Genomic DNA, 23870 nt, shown 5'->3' with positions numbered 1-23870 from the left:
GGGTCTCTTCACTCTGAGATGGCAAAGGCTGAAAAGAGCCAATCTTGAAAGGTCAGTTTGAATATGGGATTCTTGTTTACCAAATTTCCCAATCGAGGTCTTTGGGGTACCTACTGAGGTTGGAAGGGGTCTTTGGATCAAGATAAATATCACCCGGAATTCACTACTTCAGAACGAAGGCACAGGTTTCCAAGGGAAGCTCCTCACCCAGGTTCAGACCAAGCAGTAGGCATAGTCCTGTGCAAATCTGACTGGGAGCAAATTTTTGTGACTATTTGAAATTGTAATCCAAGAAAGTCTAACAATCTAAGGAGTGGTTTGGTTTTCTAATTCTATTACATCTTTCACTTTTCTGTGAATGAAATAAAAATACTCTTTATATTTAATCTAAAAGAGGGATTTTCCACTCTCACTTAAAGATTCATGCCCTGATGAAAAAATATTTTAGTAATCTGTTTACGGTGATTAGGTTGTTTCTTGGTTGGAGGGCTTCCGTCTTGGGTGAGTCCATATCTGAGTCAGTTGATCAGCTTTGAGAAGAGAAGAGCGACACATCTATTGCTCACATCCTTTCTTCCCCTGCCTGGATCTATTTACCCCTTTAAAACTGACAGACCATAGCTTTACCCGTCATCAAAGTCCTCCTGAAAACCGACCTCCTCTATGAGGCATTCCCAACTAATTTCTTCCACCGTGTTGTATCATCTCAACCGTCAACATTATAATTTTTCATATGTAGCCAAACTATATACAGATGAGTCTTCCAGAACATATATTTTTAGAATGTTTTGTAAAGAGCACTATTAGGGCATTGAGGAGCCTTCTTCTCACAACAACTCTCTACCTGGATAGAGTACGTTGTGATGCCAGAAGCAACAGTTGTCAGTCAATCAATGGTAGTTGTTAAGCACTTACCATGTGCAGAGCACTGTACTAAGCGCTTGGGAGAATACAACAGGATTGGTAGACATGATCCCTGGCCATAAGGAACGATGTTGGTATCATTAGTCAAGATGCACATACCATAATATGAATTTTCCTTAACCCAGGGTTTCTCAAAAACAAAACCCCCACATAGCAGGGCAAGCATATAAGTCAATTTTAAAACTCTATTCCTTTATTTCACTTTCCATCCTCTGAATATTACCGACTCTATTTCTCTTCCTCCTCCTCCTTGCGATCTATGTCTATGCAAAGTATTTCTGCCTTTCTCCACCATTAGATTATAAGTCTCTTGAGAATAGGGACCATTTATTTGATTTTAGTGTTCTCTTCCAAGAGCCTAGTGCAGGGCTTTACACTTGAAATAGGGCTCAGTAAATACTCCTGAAGGATCGAATGAATAAATGAAAGAATGACTCACTCAACGGGCTCACACTCTACACAGACATTGAATACCTATTTTACCAATGAGAAACCTGAGACACAGAAGCGTTAAGTGACTTGCTCTAGGTCACCCAGCTGGCAAATGGCAGAGCCAGGATCAGAAACCAAGTCTTCATACTCCCAGCCCTGTGCTCTTTCCACCAGGCCTCGTTCTCCCAAGAGAACAATTCTACAACACAACACAATACACAATCTTGATCTCAGTAACTGTCCCTGAGATATATCTACTTGATTAAATAGGAAGACTGCTCTTTTACCTAGATTACTGTCAGTATTTCTTTTTATGGCATTTGTTAAGCATTTATTGTGTGCCAGGCACTGTACTAAGCACTGAGATACAGTCGCCGTTCCACACAGGTACTCAAATTATTCTACCTTCCTCTTCACTTCGTCCTATTCCAGTTACTGTCTCCCCTATCCTTCTCTCTTCTTCTACTCCATTCTGCCGAGTGGTTCAATAGTGCCAGAAGGAACTGCTGTCTCTTGGAAGTTTTGGGAGATCTTATCCTTGAGCAACTCAGTAATTAGTTGACAGAAGGGTGGTGCATTTTCTAACAAATTGGAGGGGATCCAGGGGAGAGCATAAAACTAATGACTGAGGGTCTAGGGGAGGGAATGACTTAGAAAGATTAAAAGAAGTAAAAGTTAAATATGTTTAACTTGGCTAAACAATGACTGGATATTTGAATACAATCTTCAATTCCAATATAATCTACACTCAAGACTTCTCTGCTAGGCAAATCCCCATCCTAAGTGGCCTCTCAAGGTTAAAGTAGCCTCTTAAAACCTCCAGTTCTATTTAGTTCAACCTGAGGTCAAAGACAATATCTTCTAAGGAGCTGACTTTGCATGTCTTTCACTTATATTTTTGGAAGTCCAGCTTCTCTGTGTCTAAAAGGGATAAATATCAAAGAGACCCAGGATTGCTTTATAGTAGTCCAACAAAGTCCTCTGGTTTGGGGGGAAAAGCTAAAACTCCTTGGGGAAATCAGGATTCTGTCACAGCACACACTGCACAGACGGGTGACTTTTTTATAGTATTTGTTAAGAGCTAACTACCTGCCAGGCACTGTACAAAGCGCTGGGATAGACACAAGCTAATCAGGTTGGACACGATCCATGTCCCAAATGGGGTTCCCAGTCTTAATCCCATTTTACTGATGAGGTAACTGGGACACAGAGAAGTTACATAGTCCCTCTAGATTGTAAGTTTACTTTGGGCAGGAAACACATCTACCGACTCTCTTATATTGTACTCTCCCAAGTGCTCAGTCCAACGCTCTGCATAGAGTAAGCGTGTCAATCCATACGATCGATTGATTGAGTGATTGAAAGATCTTTTCAAACTTTCATTCCTGCTCTCTACCATCTCTATTGTACTTTCCCAAGAGTTTAATACAGTGCTCTGCACACAGTAAGCACTCAATAAATATCACTTATTGATTGATTGATTGATGCATCTAAACTAAGAGCTTAGCAGTGGCCAGGGCTGCCTAATGCAGAAAAATACCCACTTGACTGCCTTCACTTTGGGATTCAGTGGTCTCTCAATTAAGAAAAATTGTTTCAGAAATTCCTTTCTCAGATTGAAAAGTTCCATAAGGTCTTCAATCAGAGACTGACTAAAATGTTGAAGAGCCTGGTCTTCCCCAGGATAGTCCACTGGCGTGCTGCAGGGGTCTCAGATTTTGATCCGAATTTACCAACATTTTTTATGGTACTTGTTAAGCACTTACTTTGTGCCAGGACTGGGTCTGACCTGATTATTCTGTATCTATGCCAGTGCTTAGTACAGTGCCTAGACATAGCAAGTGCTTAATAAATACCATAAAAAATAGTATGATGGCAACTGGGAGTTTATTTTTAGTTGAGAAGCAACATGGTTTAGTGGAGAGAGCATGGGCTTGGGAGCTAGAAGGTCTTGGGTTCTAATTCTGCCTCTGCCACATGTCTGCTGTGTGATTTTGGGTAAATCACATCATTTCTCTGTGACTCAGTTACCTCATCTGTAAAATCGGGATTGAGACTGTGAGCCCCACATGGGACAGGGACTGCATCCAGCCCGATTTGCTTGTATCCACCCCAGTGCTTAGTACAGTGCCTGGCACAAAGTAAGTGCTTAAGGGATACCATTATTATAAGTTGAAATCGTACATCCTGGCTGTATTTGCTGCTTTGTATGCCCACATGACCATATGGAGAAGTATATTCAGATGAAGTTCCTGTTCCCATTCAAAAATGTTGGTCTGGAAGAGGGACCTGGCCCATATTTCTTGCTGGTGGAGACAGGTGGTCTGTGTAAATCCACTCCTAACAATGAGATAGCACTCATCGAGTTCGATATTCAGCCAGAATCCCTCAGCTATTCCTTTGAGAGAAGGAAGAAAGTGAGGTCTTAATTGAGGTGAGGTCATTTACCCTTGGCCATAAATAGATCCCTAGACCCTTGGTGCCTAGTCTGTGTTTTAACCTAATCACCTTCAGTTCAACATCCGTCATCCCAGAACCTGCGTAAGCTTTTTGTGGGCAGACTGTGTCTCTGTTACATTGTTATACTGGACTCCCCCAAGGGCTTAGTACAGTGCTGTTCACACAGTAAGCGCTCAATAAATATGATGGCCTGACTCAGTTGAGAAGAACTCACTTCCTTTACAAATGATGCTTAGAACTTTATTACTGCTTTTAGGAACTTCATTAGGGCCATTTTACCCTACTCACTCATATTTAATGAAGAGTCAGCTTGGAGCTGTCACACTTTGGACATCATTTCGGGTCATGTGGCAGAGTACTTTAGGCAGCTTAGCCAACTGGACTGAATTTTGCAAATGAAATTTGATCACAAAATATCCAACTCCTTACTAAAGCCCAGTTCTACTTCCCCTTCATTCAATGACTTGTAATTTTGTTCCCAGGAAACTCGGCTGGCAGATTTTATTTGAACCCCTCATTATTCTTGTTCATTAAACAATTTCGCTCAGTAAGATGAAATCCATTTGCTTTGACTCCCATCTAGTGGATTATGCACATATCAATAAAGACCCCTTCTATTGACTTTATCTTTGAATTTATATAAGAAAGCCTTTCCTCTACATCCAAAGTGCTACCATGTTAATGCAAGTGCTTATCCTATCCTGCCTTGATCACTGGATGAGCCTCCTTGTTGACCTCCCTGCCTCCTTTTTCTCCCCACTCCAGTCCATACTTCACTCTGCTGCCCAGATTATTTTTCTACAGAAATGCTCGGGCCATATTACCCCACTCCTTAAGAACCTCCAGTGGTTGCCCATCCACCTCCACATCAAATAGAAACTCCTTACCATTGGCTTTAAAGCACTCAGTCACCTTGCCCCTCCTTCCTCACCTCATTACTCTCCTACTACAACCCAGTCCATTCACTTGGTTCCGCTAATGACTACCTACTCACTGTTTTTCAATCTCATCTATCTCACCGCTGACTTCTCACACATATCCTGCCTCTAGCCTGGAATACCCTCCCTCATCATACCCAACAATTACTCTTCCCCTCCTTGAAAGCCTCAGTGAAGGCAAATCTCCTCCAATAGGCCTCCCCTGACTCTTATTCTTTATTCTTATTCTTTTATTCCACTCCCTTCTTTCTTTCCACTGCCCCGAACTGCTCCTTTTATTCACCCCTTTCTCAGCTCCACAGTATTTGTGTACATACCTGTAATTAATATATTTACGTTGATGTCTGTCTCACCCTCTACACCGTAAGTTCATTGTGGGCAGGGAACGTGTCTGCTATGTGGTCGTGTTGTACTTTCCCAGACATTTAGTACAGAGTCCTGCACACGGTAAGCGCTCGGTAAATATGATTGATTGATTAATTGACCATTATCACAACCCAAGCAGATATGTTTTCTGGAGAGCAGGGATCATGTCTACCTATTCTATTGAACTCTGCCAAGTGCTTAGTAGCGTATTCTGCATAGAGTTAATGCTCAATAAATACAATTGATTTTTTCCAGGAATTTGTTAACCGCTTACTATGTGCCGGCCACTGTACTCAGCTCTAGGGTAGGTACAAGGTAATCAAGTTGGACACATTCCATGTACCATATGGGGCTCACAGCTTTAATCCCCATTTTATAGATGAGGTAACTGAGACATAGAAAATTTAGGTGACTTGCCCAAAGTCACCCACCAGACATGTAGTAGAGTCAGAATTAGAACCCAAGTCCTCTAACTCCAATGCCCCTGCTCTTTCCACCAGGCCACACAGTTCCTCAGTGATTTATCACTGATCCATTAATGGTGTTGTTCATCAGTCTGCTGACATGCCACACCATTTGAAATTGTTCTTTAACCAATCTATCAATCAGTGATATTTATTGAGTGCTTACTGTGTTCAAGGCATGGTACTAAGCATTTGGGAGAGTGAAATATAGTTTTTAGACACAGTTCCTACCTTCAAGAAACTTACTGTCTAATGGATTTTCACAAGGATTTTCAGTTCTCCCTGGTGGCCTGTACCCTATTTCCATTCACCAACCCACAGTTTCTTAGATAACCTGCCCCCATTTCAAGACACCACGCCTGACATGTTTGTATATACCACTCCTCTGTCCTGCCTAGAGTGAAACTGGGCTAGGAATGTCTCAGTGCTGTGAACTGACTGTTCTCTGAGACGTTGACTTCGTGGCTGGCAATCCAGTTCTGCGATGCAGAACTGTCAGTTGGTACTGATGAAAATGTTCATTAAACAAGTTGTATCTTTTAGAGTTGGTCCATATCTCAAACCACCCAAAGAAGGTCAATTTCTACCTTTGTAGAATGTCAATTTGGTTTGATGCTCAAATGTTATGACTGTTCTTCAGTCTCTCAAAGCATATAGCAAGACAAAAAAATAGATATCAGGTTGAGGGAATATGGGAGGTAAAGCCTGAAATTATCAGATCAGAATGTGATTCCTCTTCAAACTTCCTTTGCCTCTTCCAACTCTAAAGTCTGGTGGCATCATAATTATAGTAAACAAATATTCAAACAGTGCCATTTATGAGTGTCTTCTGTGGGATATATACTAGGGCTATATCACATGTCTGGCTTGGGAAATGAACAGAAATGTCCCTATCTTCTGTACTTTTTAGTGAGCTTCTGAATGGACTGAGCATAAACTTGATTCACATTAGTATCGTGGATTAACTCTGTGGTTGAGGTTTTTAAGAACTGACTGAAAACTGGAACAGGGTTGGCCTCCTTTCGCAAAGAGATTTTTTTCTCACATTTCCTGATGGGAAAATGGAAAGTAGAGAATTTAAAATACCTTTTCCCCCCTGTGTTATGCTTTATATCAAATTTGGTACTATAGAAACCTAAAGGCCATTATCTGGCAAATCACCAAAATAAATACAACTCAATGGAAGCTACTATTAATGGAAAATAAGTTGCAGTGGGAAAGCGCCTAAGTTTTTTGTAGACATTAGATTCCTCAAGTGGCTGCAAAAACAATCATTTCTTCCTTGCTCTTTAAATAGAAATAACTTCAATTAAATCCACCAGCAGTCCTAGGTTAAGTAGTTTGAAATTTTAAGTCCAAATAATTTTGACTAGTGCCTTTAAAGTAGTGAAAGATTCATATTTATTAGTTTTCAAAAGGAGACCTACACCTTAAGAAACTTCCATTAATAAATTATATTTTAAAGTTTCAAAATGTAGTAAGTGCTTCCACATTTTTGATTATGGGGGTTAATGTATTTTTTTCTGGAATCCACTAGCCCACCTTCTCCTGTAGAGGTGAACCGACAACTCTGGCCTTAAAAAAGCAGATAAATATCCAGCTCTAGTGAGGCTAAAACCACAACTCTTTTAGATTATATCCTTATCAGATTATCAATAAGTATTCCGTGATTTTAAGGTACAAATAAAAGAGTGGATTTGTTTTCTGTACTCAAGGAGATTACAGTTTAACAGGGGAGACAAGATGCAGATGAGCAACTGAAGCAAATATATACCAACTACTAGATTGTACACTTCTGGAGAAAAGGATCATTTTTTCTACCTCTATTATACTTTCCCGAGTGCTTAAAACAGTGCTCTATCCCCAGCAGGTGTTCAGTATATATTGTTGATTGAAAGAATTACAGTTAATTATAACAGTAATCTGAGAAGCCTGTGTTGTTGAGTCATGATTGGGGGAAGTTAATCAGGAAAAGATGGATTTGGGTTGAGGATAAAAGAGAGGAGAGAGAGGGTGTGGTATAATGGAAGAGGTTCCTTTGTGATAAGGTCAGTAAATTCAACAAAAGTTCTTCTCTTTGCTTAGAAGGCCACAGTCATCTTGATAGTGAATCCTAGCACTGAGTTGGGAAAAAGCAACTGAATGTGATTATTGTTAGCTTGTACCTATCTTTGCTAGCCCCAGGAAACTACAAGTTAGGCTACTAAGGTGAAGTTAATGGTGTTGGCTTTGAGTTTTCTGTGGTTTGTTGGGGGTGGGGTGGAAGGTTTCTGTGTCTTTTTTATGGTACTAAGCAATTACTATGTGTCAAGCACTGTATTAAGAGCTGGGGCATATACAAATTTATCTGGTTTGACCCAGTTTATGTCCCACTTGGGGCTCACTGTCTTAATCTTTATTTTACAGAGGAGGTAACTGAGTCACAGAAAAGTTAAGTGATTTGACCAAGATCACACAGCAGACAAGTGGCAAAATGAGATTAGAACTCAAGTCCTTCTGATTCCCAGGCCTGTGCTCTTTCCACTGGGCCAAGTTGTTTTGAGCAGCTTCTGTGTGGTTGAATGTATATTTATGTAAATATATTTATATGATGTTTGCCTGGATGTAGGTATCTCTCTGTGTATCCATGTGAGTGGGCAGACCAGCCTATGTATAAATTGAGAACTTTTACTGTCCCTCTCCCACATAGGGCTCAGTCTTAATCCCTATTTTATAGATTAAAGAACAGGGAAGTGGCATGGCATAGTGGCTAGAGCATAGGTCTAGGAGTCAGGCCACATGTTCTAATCCCCACTCTGCCACTGGTCTGCTGTGTGACCTTGGGCAAGTCATTTCACTTCTTTGGGTCTCAGTTACCTCATCTGTAAAATGGGGATTAATACTGTAAACCCCATATGCGCCAGGGACTGTGTCCAACCTGATTTGCTTGTATCTACCCCAGTGCTTAGTACACTGCCTGGCACATAGTAAGTACTTAACAAATACCATAATTATTATTAACTGAGGCACAGAAAACTTATGTGACTTTGCTCAAGGTCACCCAGCAGAGTAGTGGCAGAGCTGGGATCAGAACCCAGGTCTTTCTGACTCCCAGACCAGTGTTCTACCCACTAGGCCTCACTGCTCCTCTAAACACTGGGGTAAATATGAATTAATTAGGTCAAGATACAGTCCCCAACCCACATATGGCTCACAGTTCTAATCCCCATTGTACAGAGGAGGTAACTGAATGTGTTTTGGGAAATCTCCATATGCTGCTCCCCTGTATCCATCCATGTGTCTGCATGACTGTTGTCCTACTTGTATGTCTAGCGGAAGCAGTCTAGCATTCATTGGTGGTCTCTATTTCCCTTCCCTTTCCCACCCCTTCTGTGGTCTGTTTCTCTATTTGTCCTGAGGCCCCCTACCAGCCCTGTAGTGAGGGGTCTTAACACTTGTGGATAGGGGAATAGCCTCCCTTGCTCCCTTCAGCCCCAGTAGCAGATGATTGGTGGCCTTGACCCCTTTGGGGAGGGCCAGAGAGTGAAGAGTGGAACTACCAGCTGAGCCAGCACTGTCTCTCCCTGGAGTGATCTTTTGGGGGCTCCAGTTCTGGGTTCCAATACCATCTTGGGCTTGACCCAGGGAGAGAACAAGTTATGGGATAAACCTTCTTTAGGGGTAGCACATTCCTTCTGTTACTTCCCCACCCAGTCAAGAACAATGAAATGTGAGGTTTTATTCCATCCCCTCATCTTTGCACAGACGTAGCTTGCAGATCCCTGGCTGTGGCCCTGCACCTTCCTCTTGGGAGCTTTTGCCCACCCTTGAAAGTCAACATATGTTAGAGGGGCCACTTAGCCAAAGGTGCTGAGGTAAAAGATGAGTCGGTAGCATCTCCTGCATGTTTATGGTCTGCAAAGAACTGTTCTAGTGCTTGGGAATATACAGTGGAGTTGGTAGATATGATCCCTGGTTTTAAGAAGTTTATAATCCAGTTTAGGGGGGGCAGACATTAAGATAAACTCTACATAGGGAGAAGTAACAGAATATAAGGATATATATTTGTGTACTAGGGTAGCAGCAGGGCTTAGTGGAAAAAATAGAGGCCTAAGAGTCAGAGGATTCGGGTTCTAATTCCAGCTCTGCCACTTATCTGCTGTATGACCTTGGGCCATTTACTTAACTTCTCTCTGTTTCAGTTACCTCATAGGGGATTAAGACTGAGAGCCCTATGTGAGATGGTCTGTGTCTGACTTGATTAATTTGTATTTATGCCAATGCTTAGAACATAGCACCTGGCAAATACTAAAAGGTGCTGTGGGGATGGGGTGAGTAACAAAGTACTTCGGGGTTATAAACTTAAGTGAGAAGAGAGGGCGAATAGGGTGGTGAAATCAGGGGTTAGTCAGGGAAGGCTTCCTGGAAGAGCTGATTGTTGTAGGACTTTGAACATAAGGGGAGTGGTGATCCCCTTAGATATCAAGGGGAAGGGAGTTCCAGGTAGAAAGAAGGGTATGAGCAAGGAGTCAGTGGTGGGAAAGATGGCATAAAGACAGAGGAGTATTTTGGTGTTGGAGTGAAATGTGTAGACTTGGTTGTAGTGGGGGGAAAAGGGCAAGTTTTAGGTAATAGGGGGAAGAGCTGATTCAGTGTTTGTTTTTTTTAAACCAAAGAGAGAGGTCTTAGCCTGAGGGGCTGCATAAAGGAAGTTGCTCAGGAATGGAAGGTGTGGATTGGGTGTAGTGAGAGGGAAATGAAAAGACAGATGGATTGGACCAGCTGGAGGTGAGCTTTGAAGGGCATTCTCAGAAGTTTGAATGCACATAAATGTCCTCAAGGACTACTGTCATTTTATAAGAAGTTAGTTTTATATATTTTTTAAACTATATGTATGTCTTTAATAAACTTTCCAAATTGGAATGTGATTATAGGAAAGATCATTTTTTTTTCTTATTGATTTCCTTTCTATGCCCCCCTCCCCCTCAATGGTCATGGGACCATTTGGATGATTCATATCACTCAGTCTTGCTGCTCTGACAGTAATACCTTGGAGGTTAGACATTTACTGTGCTGGAAGAATAAATAAGAATAACTGGATCCCATGGAAATACAAGTTCAGTGCTGGGCAGGGCTGACTCAGAGCTGAATAACAAGCACTTCAAAGTGGGGATGGAGGTCAGTTTTGATGCATTCTCTGCCACATTTTCACTTTGTCACAAATCACATGGTGGAGACTGTGATACTGCTACATTTCAACAGAACACCTAATAATTGTAGTATGAGTTAAGTGCTTACTATGTGCCAAGCGTTGTTTTAAGCTCTGGGGTAGAAACAAGGTAATCTGGTTGGACAAAGTCCCTGTCCCAAATGGGGTTCACAGTCTTAATCCCCTCTTTACAGATGAGGTAACTGAGGCACAGAGAAGTAAAATGACTTGCCCAAAGTCACACAGCAGACATGTGGCAGAGCTGGGGTTAGAACCCACATCTTTCTGACTCTCAGGCCCGTGCTCTTTCCACTAGCCTCAAGGCCAGATCCTCCTCCTGCCTTGGGGACAGTGGCTTTTTAGATCCATTCACCTTGGAGTAGTACAGAGTATTGAGCAGTAATCACAAAAAAATAGGAAACAACATGGCCTAGTGCAAAAATCACATGCCTGGGAATTAGGAGACCTCAATTCTCATCCCGAGTCCACCATTTACTGCTATTTGACCCTGGGCCAAGACATTTAACTTGTCTGGCTCAGTTTTCTCATGTGTAAATGGGGATGGAATACCTGTTCTCCCACCCCACCTAAGACTGTGAGTCTCCATGTGGGATAGGGTCTATGTCTCCTTCCGATCATATTTGTGTGTGTGTGTGTATAACCCAGTACTTGGTGCAGAGTAAGTGGTTAACAGATACCATTACTAATATCTGAGCTTTTTCACTGGAGAAGATCTGATGTAATGTCCTAGGCTTACTTTTATTCTCCTCCCTTGGAACAATTTGAAGGCTGCTTAGTTGCTTCTCCTCAGAACAGCTGATAGCAGGGCATTTTGACATCTCTCAGATGATCAAGTATGATATGTATGGAAAAGATCGTTACTCCACAGACCCTGAAATGCAATAGCATTGAGTCTAGTTCTAATGACTAGCATGAACTCAGTTTACCCCATTAGACTTCAAGCTCTATGAGGTCAGAGAGTGTCCCATATTTCTGTTGTACTTTCCCAAGCACCGAGCATTTCCCTGCCCCACCTTAGACATTACTAACTCTCTTTTGTAACTGGAGATGGGTAATTCTCTATCCCGTCATATTAAAACATTTAGTTCCTCCTCCACACCATCACCAGAGCTGGAGATAAATAACTGATTTGAAGTTTCCTTTCAACTCCCTGGCCCTTTCCTCCCTCTGATAGAAATCCTAATGAGCCATTGTACAGCTAAAAGGCTGTCATCAGGAGGAAGAAGGAAAAGCAAAGGGTCTGGGGCACTAGCCCTCACATATTTGAGAGAGGTTTGCTGATGGAGGAGATGTTGAAGCCGAGACGGTGATGTTAAGCAATAAATAGCAATCAAGGACGCTGATCCCGCCTCTGTAAAATGGTGGTCTGGATACTTGGTCCTTCTTGTTCAAGAATAATTTGAGGATCAATTAGCAGTGATCACTTGAGCATAGCTAAAGAGGTCAGTCAGTCAATTTGTATTTATTGTGTGCTTACTGTATGCAGAATCCTGTACCAAGAACTTGGAGAGTACAATATACCAGACACGTTCCGGGCCCACAATGAACTTAAAGTCTAAAAAGAGAGACAGACATTAATATAAATAAATTACAATATGGATAGAGCATGGGCCTGGGAGTCAAAAGGTCACGGATTCTAATCCTGATTCCGCCACCTGTCTGCTGTGTGACCTTGGGCAAGTAATATTAACGACGGCATTTATTCAGGACTTACTATGTGCCAAGTTTCTTCACTTCTCTGGGCCTCAGTTACCTCATTGTAAAATGGGTATTGAGACAGTGAGCCCCATGTGGGACAGGAGCTGTGTCTGACCCGATTTGCCTATATTCACCCCAGCACTCAGTACAGTATCTGCACATAGTAAGCGCTAAACGAATACCATCATTATCATAAGTGCTGCGGGGAAAAAAATGAAAAGAATAGCCATCCTACTTTTGTCTAATAATGTTGGTATTTAAGTGCTTACTATGTGCAGAGCACTGTCCTAAGCGCTGGGGTAGCTACAGGGTAATCAGGTTGTCCTATGTGGGGCTCACAGTTAATCCCCATTTTATAGATGAGGTAACTGAGGCACAGAGAAGTAAAGTGACTTGCCCACGGTCACACAGCTGCCAAGTGGCAGAGGCAGAATTCGAACCCATGGCCTCTGACTCCCAAGCCCGGGCTCTTTCCACTGAGCCTTGCTGCTTCTCTATCATCTGGTCAACTGTTAACTGAAAGGAGGCACCCGTGAATAGGTAGGACAACATCACTGTTTTAAAGATTCAGTGCAGCATAGTTTCTAGCTAGATGATGTTGCAATGGATGATTGGGAAGCTTCAGCAGTGATCAGAATAGCCGTTCTCCATAAACAGAGGTTTCCAGAAGATCAGGCTACCAAAAGGCAATCTCAAAATCTTGGTTCTTTCAGAAAGGAACTGTAAATGTCCACAATATGGAATATATTACTGGTAATAGGTCTTTTCAAGCACACCTGTGCATGTGATTAACATCTTACCATCAGTAGGATTCTTAGGGAGCTTTCTCTCCCTCCCCATACTCTAGCTTGAAAAGGATGCTCCTGGGAATAGTTGCAACGTTTATCGAGTGCTCGCGTGTTGTGGTGCGTGGTACTGTCCATTTGGGAAATGCAGATAACCAAGTGACTTGTTTCCCTGTCCAGAAGGACTTTACACGTTAATGGGGGAGACAAACAAAAACATTCACAACATTGTCAAAATGAATAAATGAAGTGGACATTAATGGGCACTAAGGAAGATGTAAGTAAGTTCATAAATGGTGGTATTTCTGTGAAAAGATCAAAGTGGGACCTGCGGCTCTGATCAGACCTGCAAACACACAGATCGGTGGTTGCCTCATGTTCACGGTTATAACTCCAGAGGAATTTAATGTTGGAGATTGTAGCCCAAGTTCACACAGACAAGTGGCAAAGCTAGGATTGGATCCCAGGTCCTCTGACTCTCAGGCCCCTTCTCTTCCTGCTTTCCTCAAGAAAGCCTTTAACAAATACCACTCATCATTCTCCATTAAATCTGGGATATGAAGTGAGACCCTAAAATCCTCAGAGCTCAGAGCTGCATCTAGCTCAGGGTACCTTTTAACCCTAGGAAAATTAGGCAAAATATTTTCCAAGAGAATTAAGCTCTAGGAAAAGTAGGTAAATCAGTGTGTTACCCCCATCTTCAATACTGTTGGCATCATGACAAAACCGTTCTTACTTAGGTGGGTAAGTTCCTCCACAGTCTCTTTGCGTGGGGCATGACCTCACCTCCGTAGCCACCTCTAGGGGAGTACTGATCTGCTGTTCCCGCCAGATGATTGAGACAAAATTGGAGTTGACTAGAGAAGGCATGAAAAATATAACCTTTTTTCTAACTTGGGAACCCATTCAACTATCATGTGTCTTAAGTATAGAATTCAAATCAAAATTTGCAAATGTTGAGGTCTGTTTGGCTTCAGCAAAGACTAGGTTCTGAACTGCCACATACTTTTTAAATGTTCTTCCGCTAGTGTTGGAAGCAGGAGGAAGAATTATTATCAAACAAGAATCTTAATTGCTTGCATAGCACAGGCTTCTATAATTAGAAAAACATGTCTTGCATTTAATGAAATTTCCCTTGAAAAATAATGGTTTAAATGAAAGGAGAAATGTTTCACAAACCTTGAGAAAGTTAGTGAAACTCATTTTATAAATAACGTTCTGAAGGCTTTAGAAAAATCAAAGATAACTGAGGGAGGATGTGGAGTCTCTTTCCCCAGAGAACTTAAAGAAAAGAAACACAGCCATCTGTCTTGGATCATTTAGCCATTCACCTGCTTGGATGCAGGAGGTTGGACCAGTTGGCCTCTTGAAGAGTGCCAACCCCCTCACCGCCCCAAACTCAAGAACTCCTGTAATTCTGAGTTCTTTTGTGCTCTTTTTTTATGGTATGCGTTTGACACATACTATGGGTCAAGCACCTTTCTAAGTGCTGGGGTAGATACAAGTTAATCAGGCTGAATACGGTCTCTGTCCCACATGAGGCTCACAGTCCAAGTAGGAAGGAGAACAGGTCCTGAATCCCCATTTTGTGGTTGAAGAAACCGAGGCACAGAGAAGTTAACTGACTTGCCAAAGGTCACTCAGAAGGCAAGTGAAGGAACAAGGATTAGAACTCGGGTCCTCTGACTCCCAGATCCATGCTTTATCCACTAGGCCATGCTGAGAAAGGGAGTGTATGTGTTATTGTGAGTTCCTCTTCCACTAAAGACAGGAAAAGAGAGGAAGAGGTTTACTGAAATAGGGGTGATTTTTTTTTTTCTTTTTCAATGACACTAAGGAGAGCTTTCTTCCTGGAAGGGGAAGTCTGTTTTTTCAGATTTTTTTTTTTTTTTTAAAGAAAGGAGACAGGCAGTTTCTGACTTCAAAGCCCTCCACTAACAGGTTCCTTCTCCCATTTTTAGTTCTCTCTGATCCAGCGAGGCAAATCTACTCATCTCTTCTTCTCCCTCCCTAGCCCCATACGATCCTCCCTTCTGTAAGCCATTACCATAATCTTCTTTCTCCTTTTCCCCTAAGTCATTATCTCACCCCATCACAACTATATTATTAGTATTATATTAACCTTTCTATACAGCAAGGACTGTTCTACCCATTGGAAGAGAGATGCAGGTTAATCAAGTCAAGCAATGTCACTGTCTCTAGTAAACATTTCTTCCTTTTCAACTTGTCCCAAGCTATCCCCACTAATAAGCTAACTGCAGTCAGTTTGATCCCTCAAGGTCCTCCCTTCCTCCCCCCCAGCACTCATGCCATTGTAAATGATGCATTTATGCTTCTGCTTGTGGCTTCATGGAAAGAGCATGGGCTTGGGAGTCAGAGGTCATGGGTTCTAATCCCGGTTCTGCCACTTGCCAGCTTTTTTCACCTTAGGCACGTCACTTAACTTCTCTGTGCCTCAGTTACCTCCTCTGTAAAATGGGGATGAAGACTGTGAGCCCCACGTGGGACGACCTGATTACCTTGTTTCTACACCAGTGCTTAGAACAGTGCTTAGCACATAGTAACCGCTTGCCAAATACCACCATCATTATTATTATTATGGTATTTAAGTGCTTACTATGTGCCAGGCACTGTACTAAGCACTAGAGTAGATGCATGTTAATTAGTTTAGATGCAGTTCATGCCCCACAGGGGCTCACAGTCTTAATCCCCATTTTAGGGATGAGGTAATAGACACAGAGAAGTGAAGTGACTTGTCCAAGGTCATACAGCAGACAGGTGCTTGGAGCAGGAATTAGAACCCTAACTCCCAGGCCTGTGCTCTATCCACTAGGTCTCGCTGTTTTCTTCTTTCCTATTTACATAAGGGCCTGTAGGTATGGTGAAGACAGAGTATCCACCAAACCACCCTACCACGTTAAAGGAAAATGACACTGGCAACTTGTGACATTGGAAGAGATTGCCAATCAATCCGTGATATTTACTGAGTGCTTACTGCGTGCAGAGCACTCCATTAAGCTCTTGGGAGTATTCAGTTCAATGGAGTTGATAGAAATGATCCCTGTCCACAAGGAGTTTACAGTTTAGAGGGGAGACAGATGTTAAAATCAATTACAGATAGGTGAAATGGCAGAGTATAAGGATATCTACATAAGTGGTGTGGGGAAGCAGCATGGCCTAGTGGAAGGAGCCCAGGAGTCAGAGGCCCAGGGATCTAATCCCAGCACTGCCAGTTGCCTGCTGGGTGACCTTGGGCAAGTTACTTAACTCTCTGTGCCTGTTATCTGTAAATTGGGGGATTAAATGTTCCTCTCTCTGATTCAGACCATAAACTCAGTGTGGGTCAGGTATTGTGTCCAACCTGCTTATTTTATATCTACCTCAGTGCTTAGTACAGTGTCTAAGGGCCTTTAGGGGAATTCCATTTTAGAGGCAGGAAATAGGCAAGAGGTCGGTGGCGACACAGTCAAGACTGTGGTAAAGTGAGTAGGAATGATCCCTGTCCTTACTTCCAATTTTCAACCTAGTGATTCTATGGTTTCTAGAGCCCCATCTTCCATACTTTTCTAGATTTTAGAATATTTGGGCCACTCCTGATGTCTAATAACCTTGCCCCAGATTTGGCCTGCACTTTTCCAGGAAAAGGCTGAATTTAGGATTTTCCCAATTTGGAAGATGGTCGCACAAAGATCCACCCCAGTGTAATCAGAGATACCTGGACTGGCACAAGCAGCAGGACATTGCTCCAAGCCTGTGATGTGAAAGGGTGGGCTCAAAAACAGAATGCCAGCAGATAATTGCAGCATTCCCCTGATCCTCCTCCTCTGACTGGCTTTCCCAAGAAAGTAAGCTGAAATCTAGTAGCAATCACTCGAGGAGTTTCGCTCCAAGGATGAAGTCACATGGCCCATCTGCTGATTCCAAATGTCCCTTGACACTGATGGGGGCCATTGAGAAACCATTAGCTTACTGGGCTCTGCCCTATGATTTTTTGTTTGATTGTGGGAGCTGCTGCAGATTCTGCCCGAACTCTCAGGATTCATTTTGGGGGTGACCTGCCTTGAGTCTGGGTGAGCCCTAGGTCCAAGATACATTGATTTTTGGACATTTATTCAGAGGTCTAGAACACTGGTCCATAGGCTCATAGAACTTCCTTCGTATATGGATCTCACTGGGCTTCTCTGGATTCATAGAATCACAACTAAAATTCTCCTTAAGGGTAGGGATCACATCTGTCAACTCTATTGCATTGCAGTCTCCCAAGTTCTCAGTACAGAGCCCTGCATAAGTGCTCAATAAATACGATTGATTGATTGCTATTTCTTTGGCTCCATAATTTAGGGCCCTGCCAAGAGGTCATCAGCTTCACATTTCTCTGCTCAACTTGCTGGACAAAATGGATAGCAGAGAGGTCTTGGGTGGAATGAGCTTAACAAGGGGAACTCCTTCATGATTTTGTTTCCTCTTCTCACGTCCATTAATCATATTTTTAATGAGGGGAAGTTAGCTGACCTTCCCTCCCCCTCCCTCTCCTTGGATTCCAGCCCACTGGTCCCCACAAAAGCAAACTTACTCTAGAGTGTAGACATCCAGACAGACTGGATTAGATCAGCCGCCACTCAGGAGTTTTTGTCACATTTCCTAGAATAGCCGTGATAAAATGTTATGGCTTTCCACATTGAACTAATGCACATTCAGCTATAAATCCATCCCAACTCTCTCCATCATTTTCTCCTTAAACTGCTGCCCACGGGGGTATTCCAGAGCTGGGGGTTCTCTGATGAGATCGTAGAAGAAAATAGGCCCAAAGTGCTTCCACCAGTTGTTTGTCCTGCCTTAATTTTAGAAGGACTTGTATAAAGGTAAAATGCTTTTCTTCGATCCAATTTTCAGTATGACCTAATGGAAAGAGCGTAGACTGAAGAGCCAGGGGACCTAAATTCTCATACTGGATCCACCACATGACTGCTGCGTGACCCTGGGCAAGTCTCTTCTCCATGCCTCATTCAATAGTATTCTCTGAGTGCTTACTATGTGCAGAGCACTATGGCAATAATAATGACTGGCATTTAAGTGCTCGCTGTGTGCCAAGCCCTGTACTAAGGGCTGGGGTAGATATGAGATGATCAGACAGACTGCAAGCCCCATTTGGAACAGGGGCTATTAAATCCCCATTTTACAGACGAGAACACTGAGGCACAGAGAAGTTGCCCAAGATCACACAGCTGGGATAAGAACCCAGAAGAGTACAATACAATCTAAGTGGTAGACATGTTCTCTGCCCACCTGGAACTTACAGTCCAGAGGGGGAGACAGACATTGGTATAAACTATGGATATGTACCTAAGTGCTTTTAGGGGGGGTAACCACTTTCTATGTTCCAGACACTGTACTAAAGGCTGGGGTGAATACAAGCAAATCGGGTTGGACTCAGTCCCTGTCCCATGTGGGGCTCACAGTCTCAATCCCCATTTTCCAGGTGAGGTAACTGAGGCCCAGAGAAGTGACGGGACTTGTGCAAGGTCACGCAGCAAACAAGTGGCAGAGCCGGGATTAGAACCCATGACCTTCTGACTCCCAGGCCTGGGCTCTATCCACTAAAGCATTCTGCTTCTCTATCGCTTGAATATCAAGTGCTTAAAGGGTACAGACCAAAATGTATAGGTGACCCAGGACAAAGAGGGAATAGGGGAAATGAGGCTCTAGGTGGTAATTAGGGAGTCTTCATGGAGGAGATGTGATTTTAATAAGCCTTTGAAGGTGGGGAGAGGGGTGGTCTGTCATATATGAGGGAGGGACTTCCAGGAGAGAGAGGGGATGTGGACAAGGTGTAGGTGGTATAGAAGAGATTGATGTACAGTGAGCCTCAATTTCTCTATCTGTTAAATGGGGGTTCAATTCTTGTCCTTCTCCCTCTTGGACTGAGAGCCCCTTGTTGGGTAGGGGCTGTATCTGACTTGATTGCCTTGTACCTTCCCTAGTGCTTACAACAATACTTGACACATAAGTGTTTAACAAATACCACAGTTGTAATTAAGCTATGTAAATGTTGGTGGGGTTTGTGCCACAGACCCGGACTGCCCTTACCTAGCCGCACACTGACAGCCTTCCCTTCCAGCTTGCTGGAAGCCCAGTTGCTAGCAGGCCCTGGTGAATGACCGATAGCATTTGGACCTTTCCAAACCTCCATCAAGCTCCTCAACCTGAGGCTGCTTCGAGAGATCTTGGGAAATTCCTAGAATCCGCCTAGGCCGGCAGCAGGTTGAGGGGAAGGGCGTGAAGATCCACTAACAGCCTCAAACAGCAGCCAATGTGTTTATATGAGAAGCAGCATGACCTAGCAGAAAGAGCACGATCCTGAGAGACAGAGGACCTGGGTTCTAATCCCAGCTCTGCCAATTGTTTGCTGGGTGACCTTGGGGAAGCTATTTAACTTCTCTGTGCCTCAATTCTCTCATCCATAAAATGGGGGTTCAGCACCTATTTTCCCTCCTACTTAGACTGGGAGCATCATGAGGGACGGGACTGCATCCAACCTGAAACTCATATCTATCCCAGCATTTAGAATATTATAACTTATTATCTAGATCAGGCCTGGCCTAGTGGAAACAGCATGGATTCTACACCCAGCTTTGCCCCTAGTTTGGTTTGACTTAGGGCAAGTCACTTCTCTGAGCCTCCGTTTCCTCATCTGAAAATGGAGAGAGGATTCCTTCTCTCACAGTCTTTAGACTGAAGGTGTCGTATGGTCAGGAACTGTGTTGGATCTGATAGTCTTCTAACTACCACAGTACTTAGGCTCATAGTAAATACTTAATTATCCACTGGAAAACAGTCTCATAGTTAAAATTCCTTATTTAGCCTCCCATGTGGATCTATTGGTGATCTAGTGTGATCTATTATCTATTGTAATAATAGATTGGGAGCCAGATCCTTAATCGGTAAAGATTCTCATATCAAATGGGGACTACTAAAAAAATTACGGATTCTATTTAAAATAAAGTTTTTAACCTGCCATTAGACTCCCTCATTAATTTATAAATAGCCCATATTTCCCTTAGACGTCAGGGTTCCTATGCTTAAAAAAACCTAAAAAATCCCCAACGAAATTTCTCCATGTTGTTCTTTGGAAACCGAATTGCGCAAGGGTGAAATCTTTAGCCCACTTCCTTACCCATCATTTGAAGCTTCTCTGATGACCTCGCTGGGAAACCGCAACAGGCCTATTTCGGTTGGTGGGCTTTTCCCCCCTCCTTCAGTCTTCCCTTGCCTCCACACCAATGAGACATAAAGTCCCCTTTTGATTTCTCCATCTGTTCCAGCTATTCCTGGAAATCTGCTTCCAAAGAAGTTAACACGGAGGTTTGAAGACTCTGAAACTGAAGTTCGACCGGGATGAGGAGGCTAGGGTGGGAGTGATGGGCTCTGGCTGTCAGTTCGTGAAGCCGGTAGGTAGGAGTTCTGTTATCTACTCCTGGTTCTCCCCCCGACTAGCCCAAATAATTATCACTGTGATATTTGTGCTTATTATATTCTAAGCTCTGGGGAATCCGTGATACAATCAGATAGGACACAGTCCCTGTGTCATGTGGGGCTCACAGTCTAAGGGGGAAAGGAGAACAGGTATCTGAACCCCATTTTCTAGATAAGGAAACTGAGGCACAGAGGACCTAAGTCACTTACCCCAAGTCATACAGCTGCAAGTGGCAGAGCCCGGTTTAGAACCTGTATCTCCTGGCTCCCAGTCCTGTGCTCTTTCCACTAGACCTCCGTTTGCCTCAACTTTCTGCGCATAATTTAATTCCTTGCCCATATCTTGACAACTTCAAAGAAAGAAGCCAACCAAGGCCTTAGCAACTTCCAGGCCTTGATTTTAACGGGGTCCAGCCACCAAGTTTTGCATTCCCAGCTCTGGAAATGTGGCCATTTCTGCCTATAACTGCCCTTTCTTAATTCTGAGGCAGTAGGTGGGGATACATTCAAAACCCTACCACCTCCTCTCCTTTCTCCCCAGGTCCCACTGGGATTCTGGCAGCAAACTGAACAGGACTCTGTTCTTCCTAGTCTCATTTTTCTGCAAGGCCAGCCCAGGACCAGTGTGGATCAGTCTGAAAATCCCAAGCCAAATCCCTTGGATTCTGGAGCTGAGATGGCACCTGGGCAGGGACCTTTGGGACAGCTGGGTTCTTCAGCCATCAGGACCCAGGGTTCTGCTCTCTGACTCTTCCCTCCCCACTAGAAGGAACAACCTGAGGTCCATCCCCTCCCCCAACTTCCACCCTCCTCAGCCTCCAAGTAAAGGGAGAGCCAAATCAACTAAGATGAAAATAAACTGACTTCTGTTTGTACTTCTTGATAGATAAGGATGCCCTGCTTGTAGGAGCATGAGATGAGGGAAGATGGCCGGGCATTTTGGAGGTGAATACCTTCATCTTTGCTGCTACTTTTCTCCCTTGTTTCTATACCTCCTCCTTTCCCAGTTTTTTCTCCTTCTCTATGTGCACCTTTTCTTCTCCTTCCTTACTCCCCTCTTCTTCTCTTTCCCTTTTCTTCTCATCTCCACTCTCCCTCCTCTCTGACTCTCTATCTCCCTTTCTTCTTTCCCCTTTTGCCTTCAGCTTCTTCCACTTTTTTCCCCTCTGGCCCCACCCACTTTATTTCCCTCCCCCTTTAAGCCCTCTTCCCATCCTGTATGAAGACTGGCCCTTGTTCCTAGGGACTGGGGACCACCCTCTGCCTTCTCTCTCCCTTCACTCATGCACTGAGGGGGGATTTGGACTTGACTTGCACTTAGAAGCCAGGAAATATGCAACTGGGAATTTTGGAAGAGAACTGGGCGAATACTTCTGGAGCTGAGAGAACTTTGTTCCCATTCTTAGCCTTCAAACCTGGATGCTTTATCAGCTGCTTTTCTCCCAACTGTAGCACTTTTCTGCCCAGGGTCTTGGATGCATTGTGTAGCGTGTCTCCAAGTAGAATATTAGCTCTGGTATGTGTCTTTCTGGTATTCATACCAATAAATCAACCATAGACCATAAAATACAACCTGTAATAACAATCACAAATATTTAATAAAACTCCAACCAGTTTGAAAACCTGTTCAAATATTTTGAACCACCCACAAAAAGCATTTGTAATAAACTACTCGGTTATAAAAATCATGTAACACATAATTATTGGCATTATCATGCTCTCTCTATTTATCTCTCACTTCCTCTTCTTCTTCCCCACCCCCACCACCATTCTAGAAAATCTTACATTTTAAAAAGTTCCCTTCGTAAGACATTTACTCTTTTGATTTATAAGATGAATTTTTCACACAATTATAAACATGACAGCACTAAAACTGATATTGAACCTTTTAATAATAGATCAAACTACAATTGGAAATGAGTCATCCTGTTGATGTGAATAATAATTAGTGTCACAGCAAATATACTACAGCACATACAAAAGCCTCTATGGGAACCCATAAATATTTTCCTAGGTAATAGACATTTATAATTTTTTTTAGGGAAACTGCCTTGGAAGTTTCAATAATGTATCTGATGAGAGAGTGGAAAGTGTTGACCTTGGTGGAAGAGTCTAGAGCCTTGATAGCTTTTGGCCAATTTACCTGAGCATACTGGTACCCCAAGAGATATTGGATTTTTTGGCTCCATAAGTTATGAATGTTTTCACATCTGATTGGCTCCCTTTCTTGTATTCCACAGGAGGGGATTTCCAGAGAAACAACTTGTGTTAAGCAGAAATATAATGTTTTCCAGGGCCCCATTCCACCACTAGAAAGATCTGAGATGGGACTTATTAGAGTCTCCCACTCAGCATGGAAATAGTGAATCCAGTAGTCATTATGTCAAAGGCAACCGTAGGAGGGATGGTAGGGGCTGCAACCCAGCAACTTGGTGTGACACCTCTGCCCTCTTCCCACAATCCCTGTGGGACTCTATTTTATGCCACAAGGTAGAAAAGAAGTGATCTGTCGCAGACCTGAGAGAATGACAAGGCCAAAGCCACAGTTAGAAACATGCCTGACATGGTTTTCTTGTATCTAAGCCATTCAGTCAGTGGTATTTATTGAATGCTTACTGTTTATGGAGCACTGTACTAAGTACTTGGGAAATTAGTCAGTTGCATTTATTGAGCCCTTACTCTGCAGATTCATTCATTCATTCAATAGTATTTATTGAGCGCTTACTATGTGCAGAGCACTGTACTAAGCGCTTGGGATGAACAAGTCGGCAACAGATAGAGACAGTCCCTGCCGTTTGACGGCCTTACAGTCTAATTGGGGGAGATGGACAGACAAGAACAATGGCAATAAATGCAGAGCACTGTGCTAAGTACTTGAGAGAGTACGTTACAACAATCAGCATATTTAGTAGACACAATCCCAGCCCAAAAGAAACTTATAGCCTACAGAGGAATACAGACATTAAAATCAACTACAGGCATTTATTAAGTGCTGTGAGGCTGATGGTGGCGTAAATGTCCAGTGCTTAAAGGGTACAAATTCAAGTGCGGGGGTGATGCAGATGGGAGATGGAATAGGTAAAATGAGGGCTTATTATTCCCAGACTTTAGAACAGTTATG

The 23870-nt window shown here is 43.0% G+C and overlaps 1 long non-coding RNA gene across 2 annotated transcripts; it reads left to right on the top strand.

The window, feature by feature from the left end:
- Positions 1-7571: 7571 nt before the first annotated feature.
- Positions 7572-21800, top strand: LOC103168759. 2 transcript variants are annotated; one of them, XR_485525.3, is made up of 3 exons: positions 7572-7632; positions 20599-20724; positions 21341-21800. It is a non-coding gene; the product is annotated as an uncharacterized LOC103168759 (long non-coding RNA). The 2 variants fall into 2 exon arrangements; XR_003759032.2 differs by having other exon boundaries at positions 21291-21800.
- Positions 21801-23870: the final 2070 nt, after the last annotated feature.

Source organism: Ornithorhynchus anatinus, chromosome 4 (assembly GCF_004115215.2).
Source record: "Ornithorhynchus anatinus isolate Pmale09 chromosome 4, mOrnAna1.pri.v4, whole genome shotgun sequence".
Lineage (NCBI taxonomy): Eukaryota > Metazoa > Chordata > Mammalia > Monotremata > Ornithorhynchidae > Ornithorhynchus > Ornithorhynchus anatinus.
The sequence above is the reverse complement of the archived record's forward strand: the minus strand, read 5'-3'. Positions and strand labels throughout refer to the sequence as shown.